The sequence below is a fragment of the Panthera onca genome, chromosome F1, assembly GCF_046562875.1.
Source record: "Panthera onca isolate mPanOnc1 chromosome F1, mPanOnc1 haplotype 2, whole genome shotgun sequence".
Taxonomy (NCBI): domain Eukaryota; kingdom Metazoa; phylum Chordata; class Mammalia; order Carnivora; family Felidae; genus Panthera; species Panthera onca.
In genome coordinates, this window is record NC_138355.1 from 61592866 (window position 1) to 61616699 (window position 23834).

Sequence of the window (23834 nt, forward strand, 5' to 3'; positions counted from 1 at the left end):
CATCCCGGGTTGGGGGTGGGGGGCAGGGGGGGAGCTGGGTTCTTGTGGAGCAGCCTAGGTCTGGGAAGTTCAACGCGGAGGCCTCCAGGCTGGCGGGGAGCCCCGTTCCTAGGGTTGAAACACCAGAAGCACTCTTCCCATCAGAGGAATGAAAACTGAGGTTAATGCTCTTCTGTCCCCCAAACTCCCCCTCAGAGGTGAGGTTCATTTGGAGAAGAATTCCTCCAATGGTCGCGCTTGAGAAAACCCTCAGGGGGGTTCTACCTTCAGAACTCCAGGGCTCCCATGCCCCCTGCTTTGAGAAGGGGTTTTTGGTGGGTTTGCATCTGCATGGCATTCCCTTTACACGGAATTTCCACCTGGAAGCATCTTTGGGATACTATTGGCAAAAGCACCCTGTGAACCCTACAGTATGATACTGATGGCAGTTCATCTGTGCATTTGACAAACTGCTCACTTTTATTCTTTGATATTCCTGACAGATTTAAACTGTTGACCATCTTTTTTTTTTTAATTTTATGGGGGTTTTTTAATTTTTTTTTATTTTGAGAGAGAGTGTGTGTGAGTGGGGAGGGGCAGAAGAGAGAGGGAGACACAGAATCTGAAACAGGCTCCAGGTTCTGAGCTGTCAGCACAGAGCCCGACGCGGGGCTCAAACTCGCGAACCACGAGATCATGACCTGAGCCGAAGTCAGGAGCTCAACCGCCTGAGCCACCCCGGCGCCCTATGACTATCTTATTCTTAAATCAACTTTTTTATTCTTGCCTTAAATATTTTTAAGCAGCTTTATTGAGGCGTAATTCGCACATACTAAACTGCAAATATTCAAATGTATGATCGGGTGAGTTTCGGCGAAAGGAAACAGCCCTAAGACCATCCTTCCAATCAAGGTAAGAAATCTATACATCAGCCTCAGAAGTTTCCTCACGCCCTTCTGGAATCAGCTTAGTAGCAAAATAACACAATTTCTTGCCCAGCTGTGTGAGCGTGGGCCTCTTGACACATTTTCATTTCCTCACATGTTAACTGAGGGGATGGCTCGGGACCCAAGACTTCCATGAATCTAGTCTTACTAGATTCAATAAGGAGGCTTAAGGAGGCTTACAACCAAACCCATTAAGGATGGGTCTCCTTAATGTGCTTTCATCCTCAAGCTATGACACAACACAAGGCATCATAATATTTAAATTTTTTCTAACAAAATTCCACGAAGCTGCCTCTCTAAACAGCACTGGTTTCATGGACCAATAACCGGTATAGTCACACTGAGTCCCACCCTCAGAAGGACCATGCACTTGGGAGTTTTACACTCTACAGTCGCCACCTTAAAATTCTTAATAATTTCATCTCTGAATTTGCGCTTAGTAAGTGAAGTCCATGGGACAACGGAGCAGGAGGCTTGGAGCGCTGGGTCCCATGTAATCCTACCTCCCACCATCTCCCCACCTTCCCATTGCTCAGCCGTCTCCTCCCCAACCCCTGGTACCCTTGGCCCCTTGTTCCTGATCCCGTCCCACAATCACTGCCATCCTCCACCTGGGGTAGAGACCAAGTAGCATGGAGGGGTAGAGGCCTACATTCTGCTGTCATTCTCTGTGCCAAGCAGGGGTAGGCTTGGGGTGAGACACTCATTCTACGGCATCCTGAGACAGAATAAGACAGCATCCATCCTGCACCCAGCTGGCAGCACCCCTGCACGTTTGATGGGCCATGAGGGGTGGGGAATATGGGAGAGTCAACTTCAATCCAGGTGCCGTGCACATCCAGGCACAGGTTAGGGCAGCCAGCATGTGGGAATGGAGATTGACTTCACAACCTCATCTGCCCCCACATTTTTATTTTGCACTGAGACCCTCAAAGTGTGTGCTCTCTAAGACCAGGTTTTATTAATATAAATTGCCTGATGTAGTATAGGAATCAATAGGACAGTGCTTCATCTCTGCTATGTCAAGAGGTAATACAGGAAATGACATTTCATGGCGCTAAAAGTAATGATTAGTTGATGACCCTCTGCCCGTGGCCATCGTGTCACGCAGGGGCAGACAGAGACAGCTGGCTCAAGGAGCTGCACAAAATGGTGATTTCCAAGCTGGAACTGAACTGTAGCAAACACCAGGCTGAATTATTGTTCCAGATTGCCAGGTATAAGATCTGAGCAGATGGAAGATCTTCCTGGTCTTAGGTTGAATCTCCATCCACCCTCCTCCAGATGCCTGTCCCACCACCTCACTGCTGCCTAAGATAGATTTTTAAAAAAATCTATTACCAGCACCTCATAATAGAAATCTACCCTCTAGCGCCTCAGGGGCACCTGCGTGGCTCAGTCGATTAAGCATCCAACTCTTGGTTTCAGCTCAGGCCATGATCTCACAGTTTCTGAGACCAAGCCCGGCATTGAGTTCTGCACTGGCAGGACACAACCTGCTTGGGATCCTCTCTCTTCTTTTCTCTCTGCCCCTCCCCCTGCTCTCTCTCTCAGAATAAATCATTTAAACTTAAAAAAAAAAAGAAATAAAAAAGAAAAGAAAAGAACACCTCAGTCATTTTCTAGGGCTGGCATAGCAAAGTACCATAAACTGGGTGGCTTGGATTGACAAAACATGACCGTCTCACAGTTCCGGCCACTAGAAGTCCAAGATCAAAGTGCCAGCAGAACTGGCTCCTTCTGAGGGCTGTGAGGGAGAATATATCCCTTTCTCCTCTCTGGCTTCTTCTGGTTACTGACAACCTTGGGTGTCCCTTGGCCCACAGACATACCACCCTGATCTCTCCTTCTGTGTTCACATGGCATTCTCCCTCTGTGCGTGTGTCTACATCCAGATTTCCCCTTTTCAAAAGGCCCACCCTACTCCAGCATGACATGCTCATAACTTAACTAATCACATCTGCAAAACAGTATTTCCAAACAAGGTCACACGTTCTTTTTTTCTTATTTTATTTATTCATCAAGGTCACATATTCTGAGGTCCTGGGGGTTAGAAATTCAACATGAATTTCAGGGGGCAACACAATTCAGCCCATAACAGCAGCCATGAGTCAACCGTCAGAGACCATGCTTCAACAACAACTACTCCCAAGAGGGGAAGAATATTGACCAGCCCCAAATTCACAGGGAGGGTGAGCAAGTATTGACTAGAAAGGAGAGAGAGAAATCTGAGGCCTTTGGCTCTAGAATGCAGCTAGGGTTTAGGACAGAGGTTTGCAGGGAGGGAGGAGAAGGAGAGAAAATGAAGGATCATCACAGAATAAGGGGACAAAAGAACATAGAAAAGAGGGACAGAGCCAAAGGACTGATTTGCCACCTCCTCACAGAGGCCCAGGCCTACTCCTGGAGCTGGAGGAAGAACGGCTTTGGTTAAAAGGTTGCCTGTTCTGGGGGCGCCTGGGTGACTCAGTCGGTTAAGCATCTGACTCGGTTTCAGCTCAGGTCATGATCCCATAGTTTGCGGTTCAGGGCCCACACTGGGCTATCAGTGCAGAGCCTGCTTGGGATTCTCTGTCTCTGTCTCTCTCCTCTCTCTGCCCCTCCCCCTGCTTGCTCACTCTCTCTCTCAAAATAAATAAATAAACATTTAAAAAAAAAAAGTTGCCTGTTCTGATCTCCAACTTCACTCTCATTTTCCCAGTTTGGAAACTTAAACACACACACACACACACACACACACACACACACACACACACACACACTACTGTCAAAAAACTGTCAAATAATCTCTAACAAGCTTTCCTTTGTTGCAGGAAGGGCCACTTTCTCTTCCAAAGCAAGTTCTTCCAGGAATGGATCCTGCATCTCCAACTGTGCCCAGGCCTGAGTCAACACTTCTTAACTGTGTTGAGCAAAATTGTGCAGCATCTGCAAGCCTGGATATCAGAAGCCCACGAAAAAAAGAAGAAAAGAAGTTGCAACTGCTTCACCTTCCTGGAAAAAAGCAATCATCTTAACGCTTCTTCAAATACATTCAAGTGTATTATAATGTACATACCAAACGGCAGATGGGTATTTAAAATCTTATTAAGAGCCCCTGCCTTATCACCAGTCAACCTCAGCACCTGTCATCTCCTCTCCAATCCTGCTTTCCTAACAGCATGTGGTGGGTCAGCTAACTGCTTGCACAGCAGAGGAAAGGTAAATGCATGTTCTCATGAACATGCACTTATTAATGGCCCTAAACGTTCAACAAATTAGCAGATTTTAAAAATTCATTAACACTTGTGTTCCTAATCCATGGATTTGTTCATTTAGTAAATGTGAGCTTACGGTCAGGAGCTATTCGCATTCATAATTGCTCTTTGGGGGGAATCTGGCAAGGTGATGAATTAGATGGGGTTTTACTTTTTTTTGAACCCACATGTGTTGAAATCTTCTGCAATGGGAAATAGCCAAGCCTTGTCCAGGGGTGGACCCACGTGGTTTTGAAGGGCCCTGGCACACCAGCATAATGATTGGCATTGATTCTCAACTCTTTGAGTTATTCTCAGAGTTTCCAGTTCCTTCCTCCACTTCTAAACTCCAGATTCATAAAAGCTTCTGCATCTTATTCCATGTGCCTTCCTACTTGACAAAGAGATTCTTGGCTTATAATAATTTAGGGTAATTAGAAGCTTTTGAATAGTAGTTACATAATGAATATGGCGGCCCCAAAGTGATACTCCAGGCAAGTCTAAAGTACTCATTTGCTGAGTGTTGCTGGACATTGGTGAACTTCACAGAAACGAGCACTGTCTGTATGCACATACACAAAACACCTTGACCCAAGTCCCAAATAAAAGAGGATGGCCTGGTGGGGGGAAAAAAAAAAAAAAAAGCAAACGACCTGTATCAGTCAGCTCAGGCTGCTGTAACAAAAGACCAAAGACTGTGTGGCTTAAACAGCAGAAATTTATGTCTCGCTGTCTGGAGGGGAGAAGCATAAGCGTGGTCAGGTCTTGGTGAAGGCTCTCTTCTTGGCTTGCAGATGACCACCTCCTCATTGTGTCCTCACCAGACAGAGAGTGAGCCACCTCTCTCTCTCCTTATCTAACCCCATCGTTAAAGCCCCCCCTTCACATCTTCACCTAACCCTGATTACTTCCCAAAGGCCCATCTCTAAAAGCCATCACATTAGGGGTTACAGGTTCACATGTGAACGGCGGGGGGGGGGGGGGGGGGGGGGCAGGAGGGGGGAGACACAGTTCATTCTATAGTATTCTGCCCCTGGATCCCAAAATTCATGTCCATCTGGCATGCAAAATGCATTCACTCTATCCCAACAGCTCCAAATATCTTGTATCATTGCAGCATCCATTCTAAAACCCCATCTAAATCTCATCTAAATCAGATACAATGAGATTTAAGGGTCAATTTAACCTAAGGCAAATGCCACTCCAGCTGTGACCCTGTAAAACCAGCCAAGTTATGTGCTTCCAAAGTACGACAGTGGGATGGGCATAGGATAGACATCCCCATTCCAAAAGGGGGAAATGGAGGTAAAAAAAAAAAATAAGGGGTCCCAAGCAAGTCCAAAACCCAATAAGGCAAATTCCACTTGATTCTAAGTCTGGAGAACAATCCTCTTTTCTGGACCCACTGGGGCACTGGTTCTACCTCCACAGATCTGTTGGGTAAGGTATCACACCCCAAGGCCCCAGGCAGCTCCATTCCCAAGGTTCCTCAGCATATCCTAGCCACAGGGCTTTGCAGGACAGGGCAGGCCCAAGTCTTCATTCAAAGGCCATCTGGCCCGTTGGATCCAAGACAGTGACCCTAATGGTCTTTAAATTGCCTTTAGAGGGGCGCCTGGGTGGCGCAGTCGGTTAAGCATCCGACTTCAGCCAGGTCACGATCTCGCCGTCCGTGAATTCGAGCCCCGCGTCAGGCTCTGGGCTGATGGCTCGGAGCCTGGAGCCTGTTTCCGATTCTGTGTCTCCCTCTCTCTCTGACCCTCCCCCGTTCATGCTCTGTCTCTCTCTGTCCCAAAAATAAATAAAAAACGTTGAAAAAAAAAATTTTTTTTTAAATTGCCTTTAGGCTCCTTCTATTTTCTTGAAGAATACTGAACAATTTTTTAACCAAATAGTTCAATGATCCAGTCCTGTAGGGTCTAAGAATTCCAACGGCCTTCCTTCATTTTATCTCACTATTTTTATCCCTCGCTGGTATAACCCCAGCTCCATTCCTGGTTCTGTCAAAAAGGCTGGTTAGATCCACTGGTCACCCCATTGTCCGTTTATCAAATGGTTATTGAGCCACACCCTCGAGAACACACCTTGCGTTCTCTTCACAATGACCTTTCTCCCCTTCTGCATACGGATAGGGTGAGGATTTTCTGAACCTTCAAGTTCTGGTTCCTTGTTGCTTAATAATTCCTTCTTCAATTCATGTATCGCCTTTCACATTCTGCTATAAGCGTTCAGGAAGGACCAAGCTACTCCTTCAACCCTCTGCTTAGGAATCTCCTCAGCTAAATATCTATATTCATTGCTCACAAGCTCTCCTTCCACTAGACACAAGAACATTGTTCCAAGTTCTTTGCCACTTTATAACAAGAATCAGCTTGCCTCCGGTCTCCAATAACATATTCCTCATTTCCATCTGAGAGTTCACCAGAACTGCTTTTAATGTCCGTATTTCTAGCACACGCTTCAAAACCCTTCCCACTTCTACATATTCCCCAGTTTCAAGGCTGCACCCACATGTGTAGGGACTTGTTACAGCAGCACCCCCACTTCTTGGTACCAAAGTCTGTATTCATCTGGGTTCTCCAGAGAAATAGAACCAATAGGAGGAGAGGGAGAGATAAGGATAAGGGTAGGGGTGGAGACAGGGATAGAGAGAATTAGCTCATGTAATTTTGGATGCTAAGAAGTCCCAAGATCTCCAGTCAGCAAACTAGAAACCTAGGAGAGCCAATGGTATAATTCCAGTCTGAGTCCAAATCCAAAGACAAGAGAAGACTGATATTTCAGGCTGAAGACAAGCAGGAGAGAGAGAGAGAGAGAGAGAGAGAGAGAGAGAGAGAGAGAGAGAGAAAGTTCTCTCTTACTCCACCTTTTTGTTCTACCCAGACCCTTCCAGAGATTGAATGATGAAGTACACCCACATTAGGGAAGGCAATCTGCTTTACTGAGCCTTTGATTCAGATGTTCATCTCATCCAGAAAAATGTTTACCCAAATATCGAGGCACCCTATGACCCAATCAAGTTGACACCTAAAATTAGCCATCACAAGTCCCAAGGAAAATCTGGGCACAGCACTATAACAGAACGTCCTCTGCCTCTCCGCTCTATTCCCTGCCAGCAATTTCTCTCAGGACACTGGCCAAGTGTTATCTTGACTGAACTAAGTGGGGAGAAGTAGGAGGAAAAGGGAAGGAAATGGAGAGAATGGGTGAGTTTGGGGCCCATACACTTTTGGAGTAAAACTCAGTTGGGGTAACCTACCAGTTTATTGAGGGGAATTTTTAATAACCCCCTTGTATTGGCTTACATCTGTCCTACATTAATACCTTACGAGGAATTACAATAACATATGACTTCCAAGCAAGTAACAAAATCAAGAAGACAATTTTTTTATTTTTGTTTCAATGTTGATTTTTGAGAGAGAGAGACAGACAGAGACAGAGAGTGAGTGGCATAGGGGCAGAGAGAGAAGGAGACACAGAATCCGAAGCAGGCTCCAGGCTCCCAGCTGTCAGCGCAGAGCCCGACGTGGGGCTCAAACTCATGATCCATGAGATCATGACCACAGTAGAAGTCAGACGCTTAACCAACTGAGCCCCCCCGGCACCCCAAGAAGACAATTTTTTAAAAAAGGGGTCACTTCGGGGCGCCTGGGGGGCTCAGTCGGTTAAGCGGCCGACTTCAGCTCAGGTCATGATCTCGCGGTCCGTGAGTTCGAGCCCCGCGTCGGGCTCTGCGCTGACAGCTCGGAGCCTGGAGCCTGTTTCGGATTCTGTGTCTCCCTCTCTCTGACCCTCCCCCGTTCATGTTCTGCCTCTCTCTGTCTCAAAAATAAATAAACGTTAAAAAAAAACTTAAAAAGGGGGCGCTTATTAAGCTCCCACCATGTCCCTGACTCTCTCCTTATACCCCAGAAGCCCTTTGAGGTAGGTATTAGTATCCCCACATTACAGATGTGGAAACTGAGGTAAAGACGTGGTCTGCCACAACAGCGGAGCAGGACCTGCCCCCAGGAGCTGTCATGGCTGGTCTGTCATTCTCCACTACCCCACACTCGGCAGGTGACCTGCTGTTCATTAGCACTGATTCCTTTTCTTCCTCCACCTGTGTGCATCTCCAGAGAACGTTTTTCTCTCATTAGTATCAAAAATGAATCAGGGTTTTTAGTGCCCAAGCTCTGTAATCAATTAAGCATTTTAATCAGAGATGAGAGTTACAAGAAGCTGTCAGTAGATGAATTCCCAGGCAAATACTCCTGCCCATGCCTCATCACTTCTAATAAGACAATAATAACACTTTTAATCCTGCACCCCACAGTTAGTGAGTCGTTCCTAATTACCCACAACTGCAAGAGAAATCTCTTTATTAGGCTCTGAGCTAATGCTGTCCTAGAACGCTTTGTATGATTTCACGAAGTCCCTGGGACAGAGCATGTCAAGGCAAGAGGAAACGGAGAAACAAATTCTTCCCCGTGCAGAAAGCCACACAGAAGACTTCACGTGTCCTACAGCTGGGATACAGCCAGGGGCTATGAGTCATATTTAATACAGTCGGATTAAAGAGTGCTCGAAGTTTGTTTGTTTGTTTTTCAATGCATCTACCAGCAAAGAAGGAATCACAGCACATTCTCCACTCCATGGGAAAACAACTGCAGAAAATAGGGTTGTTCTACGCAGTCAGATTTAGCACACCATGGCCCTGTTACTAGTCTGTCCCCATTTTAAGGAAAGCAGACCTGGAGCTTGTGTTCATTGTAACACACCCCATGATTCTGCTAAATAACATTCTAATTGATAGATAATTTCAAACAGCAACCATCTCAATTTGATACGCCTCTTTCCCTAGGACACCAAGGGACACACACTGATGCCCGCACACTTCATCAGTACATTTAATTGGTCAATTACACAGGCCAGGAAAGGGACTTCTCTCCCCTGCGCCAGTGTTTGGCTGAGAAAGCCTCTGGGGGAGAGATGGAGGCCTTGAGTTTTGAAAATATAACGGAGCTCTCTGTGACAAACAAGGCAGTAGAGTCTCAGCCCTGAGAGAACCCTCTGAGCGCCACTCCACCCGCCTCCGATCCCGCGAGAATAAATCCCCTTCCCTCCAAAATAGTAGTGAGCTCTGCAACACTATGAACAGCAGTTTGAAATCGTGTAACTCTCGCTGTCACTTTCCAGATAGGCTTAACACCGGATATTAAGCCGAAAGAATACAAATGCGGCCTGAACTACAGAACGCCGCATGCAGTAAGCTCACCGGAGCATCGTGCAGAGATTGTAACTAATTCACACCGCACCGTGCGCGCTTCCCCTTCCCTTTTCATTCCACGCCACCGGCTCCTTCGCCACTGACACCATAGCGGGACATCTGGGCCACTGAAATTGTGCCCTCTCCCCTGTGACCTGCCCCAGGCAAGCATTTAACACTCATCCCCGAATTAGATGGGACTCACTTAATCTGATGGGGTGCACTGTGCAGCTACACCTGGACGCACTCTGCAAAAGTCTGCATTGCCGTGAGATGCAGACTTGGGAGAATTTCCGGTGGTGTTGTTTTTAGAGCCTCCTCAGACCTGGAAAAGCAGGAAAGCTAGTAAACAGTAGCCCTCTGATGACACGCATAAGCCGCCAGTAAAGGGAAACCAGGATCTAACACTCCCTGGCTTCCACCTCCCGAGAGTGCTCTCTTACCTCTACACCATACAAAGTATCCACTCATTTCATAAACATGCTCTGATACTGTGATGGGCTCTGGCACATAATCCTGGGCCTCATCTGGGAGCAGAGAGCCAGGAGAACTGCCTGGACAAGTTCTCCCATTCACAAAGCGATTCAAATTTAGGCTTGTGCTCTCTGTATGAAGTCCTCCATCAGTGACAGATAAAGTGAATGGCTGAAGGAAGAAATTCACCACCCAGACTTCACCTCCCACCCAACTGTCAGAATGCACCAGGTCTAATGCACCATGAATTGTAATCCAGCTGTAACGAAACCCTGAATGGAAAGAATTATCTTGCACAAATTTGTTCAATGAAAACCTTTAAAATGGACTATGGCACACTGAATTGATTTTTTTTTTTTTAAAAACACCACCCTCAAAATCTTTTTTTTTTTTTTTTTTTTTTGAAGAGGAGGAGGAGGAATGAGAGAGATGGCTGTATGCACTGCTCTGTGATGGACCTACTCCCTCCTAAATAGAGGAATCCGTGTTTCATGTCGTAATTAATATTTAGCCTATCAGCGTCTTGATTAAGGATTATAATGAGTAATAACTATTTTTCTTAGTGAGAGGTTATAGCGAACTTGTGTTTATTACTGTATTACTTACGTGTGTGTTAATGTATGTATTATCATACCTATTTTTGTCTATGGACATCCTGTGTATTTATTCACTATTTTTGTAAAATATTGTCTCAAACATTTTAAGTATATTCTCAAAACCTAGCAATACTTTTATCTCACTTTTATTTTTTTTTATTTTTATCTCACTTGGAAAAACCTTGTAATAGGACAAAGAGCTAAGTCTCATAACGTACTTATTTGCATGCTCTACTTCCGCCATAGTAGGTACCCATATTCAGTTGGTGTCTTTACAAGGCATTCATGTACTACATTCAGCTATGGTGATGCATGCAATTCCCCTCTTACCTCTAAGGAAGTGTCCTTTAGATACCTGTTTGTCAGTTACTACTAGTGTGACGGAACTATAAAAATAGTCTAGTCCCCACAGAACTACAAGTAAGCTTCTATTTAGATTTCATAAAGTTTGCCTCTCCCAACACCGTGGTAACCGCTTGATAAAATATAATACATTTTAAAATTCACGGTTGACTTTGAAAGAAAGAAATTCCAGACATAAAGTAGGGATCCAAGCCAAACAGTCAACGGGAGCTGCACTTTCGGGTCTTCTTCGTGCGCCAAACACTGGAATAGCATCTTTATATATAAAGCTTTTCTTTGATTGTGGTGGCCCCCTCACCCTGACGGCCATTCCCAGCTTCTAGGATAGAGTCATTGAAGTAATATTCTTTGTATGTGTGTTTCCTCTGTGTGCATCCTCAATGCTCTGATTATTGGCACCCATTTCTTCTATTGCCATTCAATTTTGACAAACCCATTGCCAAAGCAATCACACGGTACCACAGCAAAAAATTGCTTCTTGTAAGTAGATGACCAAATACCAACATGGCCACCTTTTCCCCCCAACCCGCTTCCCTGCCAGCTCTTGGTATAAACAACAGTGAGCCCACAGCTCTGGGATCCTCTGACTTGGCAAATATCTCATCTATAGGGACCACATTGACTATATCTCTATAGAGAGGAGGGAGATAGATGATGGGAAGCACATCTACTCCCTCGTGTCCTTGAATTTCTTGGCTGGACCTGTTGGCTGGTCCACTGGTACCCCAAAGTGACAGCCACCTTAAACCAAGTCTGAGCCATCTGTACTTCCAGTCTCCAAACCCAGACCATCTTTAGTGATCTGACCTAGCTCACCAACCACCACTTCCCCACCAATAGCTGTGCTCCATACTCTGTGTGGCAGATGGTTTGTCATCAACCCAAGATCTATCTTCCTTCCTTGCTCACTAACAGAACCTCAGCCTTGGAATAACAATGTGCTTGGTCCAGGAATTATGGTTGGTTTAAGCTAATCACAATAATCCCATTGCCCAGTTCCAGTTGCTGCCACTCAGATGCAGATGGATGGGGCTGTGGTTCTGGAAAGGCTTTAGTATTCTTTTTTTTTCTTTTTAATGTTTATTTATTTCTGAGAGCGAGCGACAGAGCATAAGTGGGGAGGGGCAGAGAGAGAGGGAGACGCAGAATCCGAAGCAGCTCTGAGCTGTCAGCACAGAGCCTGACGCGGGGCTCAAAGCCACGAACCGCTGGATGATGACCTGAGCCGAAGTCGGACACTTAACCGACTGAGCCACCCAGGCGCCCCGTAGAGTTAGTATGCTCGACAGAGGAGATAGACACTGCTAACAGTGCACCTTCCCTTTTCCCGGCCATGAACATGGATGTCATGCCTGGGGCTACAGCAGACAGTTTCAACCAGGAGGAATCACACCAACTAGTTAAGGCAGAGAGGATCAACAGAAGGAGATTATGTCTTTGAGAACATGGCTGAACTGCTGCTTCCACACTACACTGCCAAACTCTAGACATATTTAAGATAATTAAATGTCCTTATTGCTTAAACCACTGTTAGCCGGGCATTCTGGTCAATGCAGCTGAAAGCATTTCTAACTGATATACCATTTTTTTCCCCTGCATTGCACTCAAGGCCCTGAGTAAATTTAAAGACTTAATTGGCTTTATTCAATGATTTATGAATCAGGCATCCCATCTGGCAAACAGAAAGCTCTGAGGAGCTGTGCAAAATGGGAGGCTTTTATAGGCAGAAGGAGGTAGGACACAGATGTTACTGGCAAAGAGTGGACTGTTTCAGGCAAGATCACCTTCCTTTAAGGGACGGGGGGGGGGGGGGGGGGGGGGCGGTCTATGAGAGAGACCACCTCACCAGTGCTCACCAGGAAATTCCAGACTGACTGGTTACGATTACATCTCTGGGAGAGGCTGAAACTGCTGTTAGGTTAGGTATTAAGTCTTGGTTTGGTGACATGGGCTTAGCACAAGCAACTCCATTTTGAACTCGTCTCTTTTTTAACCCCATCAACGCATAAAATAACTTTTAACCATTTTCCTCTGCACATATTTTGCAATAAAATAATATCATATTGTAATATTCTGTAATCTTATTTTTAAACTCAATTTACCAACTATACAAGTATTAAATATCATTTTAGTAGATGCATTAGATTTCTTCTTATGAATATGCTATATTTTAATAGTTGAATTACATTTTTTCGTATGAATATGCTATATTTTGACTAACGCCCTGTTGTTAGAGATTTGTTTCTAATATTTCTTGCTTTTGTTGCAATACTAGAATAAACATCCTTGTAGCTAAATCTTTTACACAACTATCGTATCCTTTCCACGGGATAAATACCTAAAAGTAGCATTGCTACACTAAAAATACTCACATTTTAGGATTTTCTTATTTGAATTGCCAAATACACCTCCAAAAAAATAGCAATTTATATTGCAAACTGGAGTAAAAGACTTGATAGTCACAAACTCTAGCATTATTGTTTGTTACTTTGTATTTAATATTTGTCAATTCAGGAGCCACCTGGGTGGCTCAATCAGTAAAACTTCCAGCTCTTGATTTCAGCTCAGGTCATGATCCCAGGGTCGTGGGGATCATGGAGCTGAGCATGGAGCCTGCTTAGGATTCTCTCTCTCCCTCTGCCCATCTCCCCTGCTCATGCTCTCTCTCTCTCTCTCCCTCTCTCTCTAAAATAAAAAATACATACACTAAATAAGTAAAATATTTGTTGATTTGGTGGGCCAAAAATAGTTTCCTAAAGTTATTTTAATTTTGTTTTTTTCATTTCTTTATGACCAATTATAATGTCTCTTATAAACTGCCTATTCATATCTTTTGTCCATATTTTAATTGATAAAGTCATTTATACTTCTCTGCTGAGTAATTTGAGTTTGTTGTTAACCAAAACTTCCAAGACTTTTTCTGTGAATGATGCTGTTCAGACACAGCTCTCCTATCTAGTATGGGTCCTATAGCTTTAGCAATCAGTATGCTTCATTTACATGTCTCCACATTAAATTTCATTTTGTTGGGGCACCTGGGTGGGTCAGTCATTAAGCATACAGCTCTTTATTCTGGCTCAGGTCATGATCTCACAGTTCGTGAGACTGAGCCCCAGGTCAGGCTCTGTGCTGACAGTGGGGAGGCTGCTTGGGATTCTCTCCCTGCCCCTCTCCTGCTCCAGCATACATGTGCACACTCTCTTTCTCTCAAAATAAATAAATAAACTTTAAAGAAGTAAAATAAATTTCATTTTGTTAAATTCACTACATTTTTTTCTAACCATTAACATGTCTGTCCTATAATATTTTCTTTCTATTCTGAGGGTTCCAACTACTCAGGCCATATTCCATCAATGTATGGACTTAGGTCAGGATAAAAGACATCATAGGACAGGCAAGACTTTACATGGAGTCCTGAGATCTCCCTGCAAGGACACATTATTCACCATTTCTTTAACAGTTCCCTTCAGTTACGTCAGACTTTCATTCATTTATTAATGTGTGCCTACCATTGAAGATTCAAAGCATGAGTCAAGTAAGACATGGCCCTAGGTCATAAAGAGCTTATAGACTACTGAGAAAGACAGTCACAAAAACCTATAATTGCTGTAATGACAAGTACAGTAAAGGAGGGACACTCATGGCTATGATGGCCCATCAATTTCAAGAGTCCAATCAAGACATGATTATTTGGTATAAGGCAGAGATGATAGAGAGAAAGAAAAGTAAATAGACTTGAGAAAATTTAGAAAATCAAAAAGTCTTACTGGTAAATTGGGCATAGAAAATATAGGAAAATGTTGCCTAGGATGACTTATAGAATTTTGGTTTGCACAAGGTCCATAGATATAACCTCAAAGGTCCCACAGCTGCGTGTGTGTGTGTGTGTGTGTGTGTTTATTCCCATGCCAAACAAATTATTTTAAGCATATTCTCAATAATCTCTGAGACCACTCTTCAAATTAAACAATTCCACACTCTAGAGCCCATGTCTGTGCTTGCATTCGGGATCCTGCTAGCACCAAAGTTCACCTGGGGAAGTAATGTTTAATCATTAGTGGATTGACTAATAAATTCATAGCCATGAGATTGGTGGATCTTCTTGTCAAACTAACTTGCTTTAAGTGTAACATCAAAAATTAAATTCTTTCACCAGTTATACAGATCTTCAGTCAGTTATAAACCAGGGATTTTTTCAATAGTTATAAAGATGAGATTTTGAAGAATGAAAATATTTTTATTTCTTAGTTATTAAGGCTTTGAGTTGTCATTATAAAGTACTTTTTTAATTGTCACAAGCTAATAAGAAAAATCCAGAGGGAACCTGGAAAAAATAAAAAGTTGGTCGCAGGCCAAGGAAAGGACAAATAAGAGGTCACATCATTCTGTGGAAATGAAGGTCATATATTAGTTTGAATATTAAAAGTGGATGGAGCTTTACTGACCTAATGCGTAATTCAGAAGAAATTTGGGAATAGCAATAAGGACCATATTCACAGTCGTCAGAGTGAATTAACTACAGGAAAAAAAATATTAAAACAAGTTAGAGTTATAAGATAATGTACTGGCACAAGTATAAACATAGATCAAAAGAACAGAATTGGGAGCTTAGAAATAAACTCGTTGGCCAAAATGAACAAATCAGCAGACTATAGATGCTGGAGAGGATGTGGAGAAACGGGAACCCTCTTGCACTGTTGGTGGGAATGCAAACTGGTGCAGCCGCTCTGGAAAGCAGTGTGGAGGTTCCTCAGAAAATTAAAAATAGACCTACCCTATGACCCAGCAATAGCACTGCTAGGAATTTATCCAAGGGATACAGGAGTTCTGATGCATAGGGGCACTTGTACCCCAATGTTTATAGCAGCACTCTCAACAATAGCCAAATTATGGAAAGAGCCTAAATGTCCATCAACTGATGAATGGATAAAGAAATTGTGGTTTATATACACAATGGAATACTACGTGGCAATGAGAAAGAATGAAATATGGCCTTTTGTAGCAACGTGGATGGAACTGGAGAGTGTGATGCTAAGTGAAATAAGCCATACAGAGAAAGACAGATACCATATGGTTTCACTCTTATGTGGATCCTGAGAAACGTAACAGAAACCCATGGGGGAGGGGAAGGAAAAAAAAAAAAAGAGGTTAGAGTGGGAGAGAGCCAAAGCATAAGAGACTGTTAAAAACTGAGAACAAACTGAGGGTTGATGGGGGGTGGGAGGGAGGGGAGGGTGGGTGATGGGTATTGAGGAGGGCACCTTTTGGGATGAGCACTGGGTGTTGTATGGAAACCAATTTGACAATAAATTTCATATATTAAAAAATAAAATAAAATAAAATATAAAAAAAAAGAAATAAACTCATATTTATGGTCAATCGGTTTTTAACAAGGATGTCAAAACAATTCAATAGGAAAAGAATAGTCTTCTCAACTAGTAGTAGGGAAACAACTGTATCTCTGCATTCAAAATAATGAAGCTGGGTCGCTTCCTTATACCATCCACAAAAATAATTCAGTAGGAACCACACACCTAAATATTAGAACCAAAACTATAAAACTCTTGCACATCCATACAGCGGAATACCATTCAGCAATAAAAAGGAATGAATGAAGGATGGATGGATGGATGGATGGATGGATGGATGGATGGATCTTGAAAACATTATGCTAAATGGAAGAGGCCAGGCCCATAAGGTCACATATTGTATGATTCCTTTATGGGAAATGTCCAGAGTAGGCAAATCAGTAGAAGCAGAAAATAGATTCCTTATGCCCAAGGGAGAAGGAGAAGAAGAGGGATCATGGGACAGGAAATAAGAGAGAATGGAAGTGACTGCTAATAGATACAGGGTTTCTTTGGGGGATGATAAAAATATTTTTTAAATGAGGTGAAGTCGGGGTGCCTGGATGGCTCAGTCAGTTAAGCATCCGACTCTTGGTTTCAGTTCAGGTCATGATCTCGCCATTTTGTGAGTTCGAGCCCCACATCCGGCTCTGTGCTGGCAGTGTAGAGCCTGCTTTGGAATCTGTCTCTCTCTCTTTCTGCCCCTTCCCCACTCACGCTGTCTCTGTCTCTCTTAAAATAAATAAATAAACTTAAAAAAAATGATGTGAAGTTTTCACAACTCTGTGATTATACTAAAATGCATTCAATTATATACCTTAAATGGGTAGACTATATCACATGTGAATATTTATATAAAATGCACAGATTTTAACTCTGCAGTTCAGTGATATTTGACTGTTGTGTATACCCATGTAACTACTACCCCAAATAAAACACAGAAAATTTCTGTTCCTCCAGAAATGTTCCTCAGGAAAGTATCCCTTTTATTTAATCTACCCTTCCCCCAAAAGGTAACCACTATTCTGATTTCTGATTTCACCATAGCTCCTTGGTTTCACATGAATGGAATCAGACATTATGTATTTTGTGTGTGTGCCTGGCTTCTTTGGCTTAGCACAGTTTTGAGATTCATCCATGTAGTTATATCGGCCCATGGTTGTCTTTGTTTTTGTTTTTGCTGTTGACTAGCCATGCAGTGTAGGAATATAACACAATTATTTTATCAATTCACCTACTAATGGGCATTTGAGTCATTGACTATTTGAGCTTAGTAGAAATAAAAATGCTATGAATATTTTGTTTTTGTTTTAAGATCTTTCTAGTACCAGAGATCACATGTAGCTCCCTCCCCTTGAATTGAGGCAGCTGCTGCCACTGCCTCATGAATTAGGGTTACGGAGGAGCGATGCAGTTTCAGGGCCCAGGGCTTAAGAGACCAGCAGGTTTCACTTCCTATGTCTTGGATGACTCACCTAAGGACCCCTGAGTCCAGCTAACCAGCTGGTGAGATGATATGGAGAGGCCCTAGACAATGTGAAAATGGAGAGAGTCAAATGACATCCAGCCTTCCAGCTGTCCCTGTGAAGAAACTCAACACATGAGAAAGGCTACCCTGGACCATCCAGACTGTACCAGCTACCAGTTGAGTACCAGCAAGTGACTCAAGTCAATTCATATAGAGCAGAAGAGTTGCTAAAATAAACTCTGCCTGAACTTGTGACTCATAAAATAGTGTCCCCACAGAAGCCCTGTCCACTCCGAACCTTAGAATGGGGCCTTATTTGGAAATAGGGTCTTTGCAGGTGTCGTTCAGCTAAGGATTGAAATGTGGTTATACTGGCAGACCCTAAATCCAATGACAATTGCCCTTTTAAGAGACAGAAAGTGATACACAGACAGAAACACAGAGGAGAAGACATTGTGAAGACAAAGACAGAGATTGGAGTGACGCAGCTACAAACCAAGGAACACGAAGAACTGCCAGGAGCCACCAGAAGCTAGAAAGAGACAAGGAATATCTTCCCATGAGTCTTTGGATGGAGGATGGCCCTCCTGACATCTGCATTGCAAATGTCTAGCCACTAGAAATGTGAAATAAATGCTTCTTGTTTATGCCACCAAGTCTGGTAATTTGTTACGGCAGGCCCAGTAGACTAGGGGTTCTATTTTGTTTTATCAGTCTATGTGCCGCTCTTAAAAATGTGGCTGGTTTCACCCTCCATGGTGGGGTTGACTACTCCTCCATTTTTATTCCTAGAAGTAAAAGCACCTTGGGTTTCCTCTCCTGGGAAGGGCTTGTTCCTTTCTGGACTTTGGTTCATTTAGATTTCATTTTCAATTCCCTGATGGGTTTTTTTTCCAACAATTCTTTTTAAGCAGTCCAGGTTTCCCATGGTGTTAGAATAAGACCCACGTTCTGTTGCAACTTTCTGAACGGCTATCTGCAAGCCTGGATATAACTTTTTAATTAGCCATGCCTACATTTTAACAAAAGCTATTACATAATGAGTTTATAGCTACTTTTTTGTTCTTCCCCTTTTGTGATATTACAATAAGACTAATCTGAGTCAGCACTAGACTCTGAGAGAAGTCTTCTTTTAAATTCTCCTTCTGAAGGTGTCCTCAGGTCTAAAATGAGTCTCTTATAGACAGCAAATAGATGGGTCTTGGTTTTTCAACCATTCTGATATCCCATGTCTTTAATTGGAGCATTTAGTCCACTTACATTCAGTGTTATTATCGAAAAATATGGGTTAGAGTCATTGTGTTTGTCATCTGTAGGTTTCATGCTTGTAGTGGTGTCTCTGGTACTTTGTGGTCCTTGCCACATTTCACTCACAGAGTCCCCCTTAGGATTTCTTGTAGGGCTGGTTTAGTGGTGATGAATTCCTTCAGTTTTTGTTTGTTTGGGAAGACCTTTATCTCTCCTTCTATTCTGAATGACAGGCTTGTTGGATAAAGGATTCTTGGCTGCCTATTTTTCCTGTTCATCAGAAGACCATGGGGGAGGGGAAGGGGGGAAAAAAAAGTTACAGAAAGGGAGGGAGGCAGACCATAAGAGACTCTTAAATACTGAGAACAAACTGAGGGTTGATGGGGGTTGGGGGAGAGGGGAAAGTGGGTGATGGGCATTGAGGAGGGTTCCTGTTGGGACAAGCACTGGGTGTTGTATGGAAACCAATTTGACAATAAATTATATTTAATATTAAAAAAAAGTCTCCTTAAGTATGGGAAGCAGTGAATTAGGTCAGTAAGTTAATTATGAATTTACCCAGTTTTACGCAGTGGAGCCCACAATTCCCATCTCTACATTCCTTGTTCCTGACTGTGCTCCTCATCAAATGTTCCATCCTCCTGTTTCCCTGGCTCCGTCCCCTTTTCCAAACCAAGACAAATATAGGACAGACTCCTATCTGTCCAAAAATCAGACTTTCTAAAGCTGAAAATAAACATGTAAGTAAATGTGTGTCCTAATTTTCTATGATGTTAATGCTTCCTGTACTGGACTTGATCTCATTTCCTATTACAGTGGAGACTTCTGTGGAAACAAATCTCAGTCCCGTTAGGATTTAACTAAACGGAACTGAATCTGTAGTGTTAAATAGTGTTAGAATTGGGGGGGGGGGGGGGGGGGGGCGATAGCTGGTTATTTTTATAGAGAAAGGAAAATGTAAGCTACCCTTTCATTAGGAATTGAGCATCTTTTTTTCCAATTCCCTTCCAGGAAGTCCTGTCAACAAACTTGAAATGCACACTGCTTTGCAGATGGCGTCACACTTGTGGTTCACTCCCCAACCTCATCACTAAATGTAGTGAAACATTCCTTTGTCTCTACATCAGACACTAACTGAGGATCCAAGGCCTGGGAGAATATAAATATTTTCATATAAAAAAGAATTATAACCTGATTTTCTGCTCCTTCACCCAGATGTTTGCCTTGCTGGTATTTTTTATCAACTCCACTGCAGACTGATCTTCCAAACGATAAAAGCTACTGAGATGCTTTATTTTCTTTTTCCCATAATGGTATTTTTTTAAAATACCCAGAGCTGATGAAATATCAAGGCATATATCTTTCTAACTAGCTAACCCCAAGGTGATTATGATATCTTACCTTCCTCCTTCCCAGGGAGGTAAAACCAGGCAAGGAGGGCCCATGGCCAAGCAGGCCAAGGTTTGGGCTTGGGTTTGAGTAGACAGATTAATGTCCTAAAAAGAAGGAGGTGGAAAAAAACAGTGAAGTCATACAAACCACATCCAAATAAAATGCTAAAGGTCAATCCTTGTGTGTCCAAGTACATTGTTAAGACTAAGGACAAGTTCAGGAAGTCAGGAGCCAGAGAGACAGAAGGATAGAGCAGTTGATATGGAGCAAAGCTGGGGCAAGGCCATCTGTCCCAGGACACCTACTGTGAGCAGAGCAGTGTCCTTGTCAGGCACTGATAACACATTGCATGGTGGGTTATATGGGCTGATCTGAGGAAGTGGGGTTCACTAAGGATGGGAGACGACCCCCCATTTCCACACTGGAAGCAGAGGGACCCTCAAATTTCTTCAGTACTAAAAACGCTACATGTTTCATTGGCAGATTCCACTGGATTCAGTGGAATTGAAGAAACGTTTCACTTTTCTCTCAAATGGCAAGAATTTACGTAAAAGAATCCATCTGTTCACCTCCATCCCAACCTCCATTGTACACTTTTATTCTGACTACAGAATGAAACTTTTCAGTTTTAGTTCTCATGTGCCCAGTGTGCCCCACAACTGCCTCTCCCCAGCCTAGATAAAGTCCTTTCCTTTCCTCCAAGGTAGTAGGACCTCTTACCACAGATTTCTGCCACCTTGCTCAAGACCCCATGCAGAGCACCTAGAATATGGTTGCATATATCTGGACAGATGTTAGGCCTCAGCATTATGGCTTCCATGCAAGCTGTAACACATTCCACTATATTTCCCCTTGACCTGCCCTTCTCTTCATTCTGAAGACAAATATTTCTCATAATTACAGAAGTTGATGTCCAGATCTGGCCTTTCACCCTACTTACAAGCTAAGTTAACCTGTTACTGTTTCACACATGCTAGCAGAAGACATGAATTCATAGATCAGAGACAAAGGACATTATTACTCAGGGCTCAGCAAGCACATGAGTTTCATGTTTCATGTCAGTTCCCTCTGACTCCCTTCCTACAGGGGCAACTCAAAGCATCCCAGGTGGATCTGCATGCAGCCCATGTGGATGCTACACACATAATGGCTTTGTATCGCACATGAGGAGCCCTGAGTTTGGGGAATCTACCTCCTCTACATCAGGCCTGCCCTTTGTCCCAAAGCAAGTCATTACCTCATTCTTCCAGGTTGCTCATTTGCAAACATGACCCTGAGAATCGCTTAGGCAAAGAGTGGGTAGGGTCTTGCATTCTTGAAAAACCAAGCAAGAATAAATAGGGACACTCAGTGTCCTTGGAGGATTGCCTCTTTGAACAGTTGCTACCAAAGACCTTGGCATTATGGTTTAAACTATACAGTAATATTGAATTTCAGATGCAGGAAAGAAATGAGGATTTTTTGGTCTTTATGCACGTAAGCCACACAACTCCCAATGGAAAGGACTGAAATATTTATCATATATGGAGAAAATATATTTTAAAATTAATTTTAGACATAATTTTCTCATTTTCTTTTTACTCATTCTTAACATTTTTGATTCTTCACTTCCTCCCTCTTTGCAAGAAACCCTCTTAGATCTTTAGCTCACCAACTTACTTCAATAAGCAATCCTCTGGATTTATGCACAGCATCCTCATTCCATCTGAGATCGAGATGCTTTTATCTTTATCTCCTGAGGGAAAACAATTTCCTTTGGGGACCCACAACTTAGAGGAGAATCTGCAGTTTGCTTGTACATGCCCCAGCTGTCATCTCTAGATGTCTTTTCCATATTTGGCAGAAAGAAAGCCACATGGACCATCTCTATACTGAGGATTATTAGCAAGTTTATTTCTATGTCTTCCTTTATCCCTTCCTTTTGTCAGTCACGATAAGAACTACCATTTACTGAGTGCCATTCTGGGGTCAGGTAGTGTTCTGAGTCATTTACATGTATTGCTTCATTTAATCCTTACAACCCCACTTTGATATATTTAACACAGATGCTATTAGTATACCCATTTTACAGATGGAAAAACTGAGTTACAGGGGCATGACATACCTTGTCCAAGTCAGCCAGTAACTAAGTGCTAGAACCATATTCAAACATAGACATTTTGACCCCAAAACCCACACTCTTCTGCTCTATATTACATTGCCTCCCCAAATTATTCTAATCCCCCCACCTCCTGCCCACTCTCCTGCAATCAATAACTTATTTGAAGCAATACTTATCCAATTTCTACAAGATTTGCCTCCAGTAATGGCTTATGCTTATTTAAAACTTTCTCAAAGGAAGCTGAAATAAATACAAGTTATATCAGAATACAACAATAGAACGATGTAGAACATAGCCTTAAACTAGTAACACCACATAAGAAAAGAATTACTGTTTTGCTTGAGGTTCCTTAGATTGCAAAAAACAGAAACAGTGAGCTTAAGTCAGTTTTTAAAATGGAGTTTGTTAAAGAATTCTTAGGTGTGTCAGAGAATTTGGGTGTCTCCAAGGCCCACAAGGAACAGGAGACAGGAGCTGGGAGCCGCCAGGAGCCCAGAGACCTCCCTCTAGTCCCTGCCTCCACTTGTCTTTACTCATCTTTTGTTAAGTGTCTACAAACATCACTTTCTGTTTCTCTGTAGCTACAGGGGTCTCGTTCCACAGCTCAGAGCTCACATCATTCTGCTCATTCTGTTCAAAGGAGCACAGACTCACTACAGTCTCTTACAGCCGGTTCCAAATTCCCATGAGATAAAATCTGATGGGCCCAATTTAGGTCACATGCCCAGATCCCCCAGCCAATCGTTTATTTATAGGACAAAAAAAAAATGCATCTATTAGGACTCAGAATCTGGAAATATAGTTTCCAAAGGGATTATTATGCCTATCTTCTCAGAACTTAGACATGCTGTGCAGATGACAGTGTGTGGCCATGTAACCTTGTAATCAGTCTTAAAATTTGTTCTGCATATAAAATTTCTTCTCCTGAGAATAAACCTATTGTAGGCAGATCCTGTTATCATTCTCTCTTACATCTCCCCTGTGCAGTACTTAGGGATTTGTTTTGCACCAGATGAAACGCATGGGCAGAAGGATATACAGAAATGAAGACAGAGATGGGGAGGGGGAGGGGGGGAGGATGGAGGTAGAAATGGAAAGCGGGAGGGAGAGAGAGAGTGAGAAGTAGTTCCTTGCATCTATTTTGGTCTTCACATCCTCATAGACTAAAAAGCATTGGTCTTTGCTCCTTATCAACCATACGATCCTGGTAGGAGAGGCTTGGGTTCTCATATCCTACACAATATATATGTGGTACGCAAATGGACAGCCTATTGTCTTAAAGCATAGGAAAGGCTGCAGGGGCCCACTGAGCATACAAGAGGTACTGACATCCAAAAGCATGTTAAAATCTAATCATATCCAACTTGCTTGGTTATAGAAATTTCACTTTTTGATTATATAACCAAGGCACGGACCTATCTTCCTTTTTAACAA

At 43.0% G+C, this 23834-nt stretch overlaps 1 long non-coding RNA gene across 2 annotated transcripts in view; it reads right to left on the minus strand.

Annotated features, from left to right (window-relative positions):
- The window catches only part of LOC132686561 (uncharacterized), a 285206-nt gene that overhangs the window by 153531 nt on the left and 107841 nt on the right, over positions 1-23834 (minus strand). For both annotated transcript variants that reach the window (XR_009613761.3, XR_009613760.3), the window contains exon 4: positions 9616-9735. This is a non-coding gene — a long non-coding RNA (uncharacterized LOC132686561). The remainder of the gene's footprint in view (positions 1-9615; positions 9736-23834) is intronic.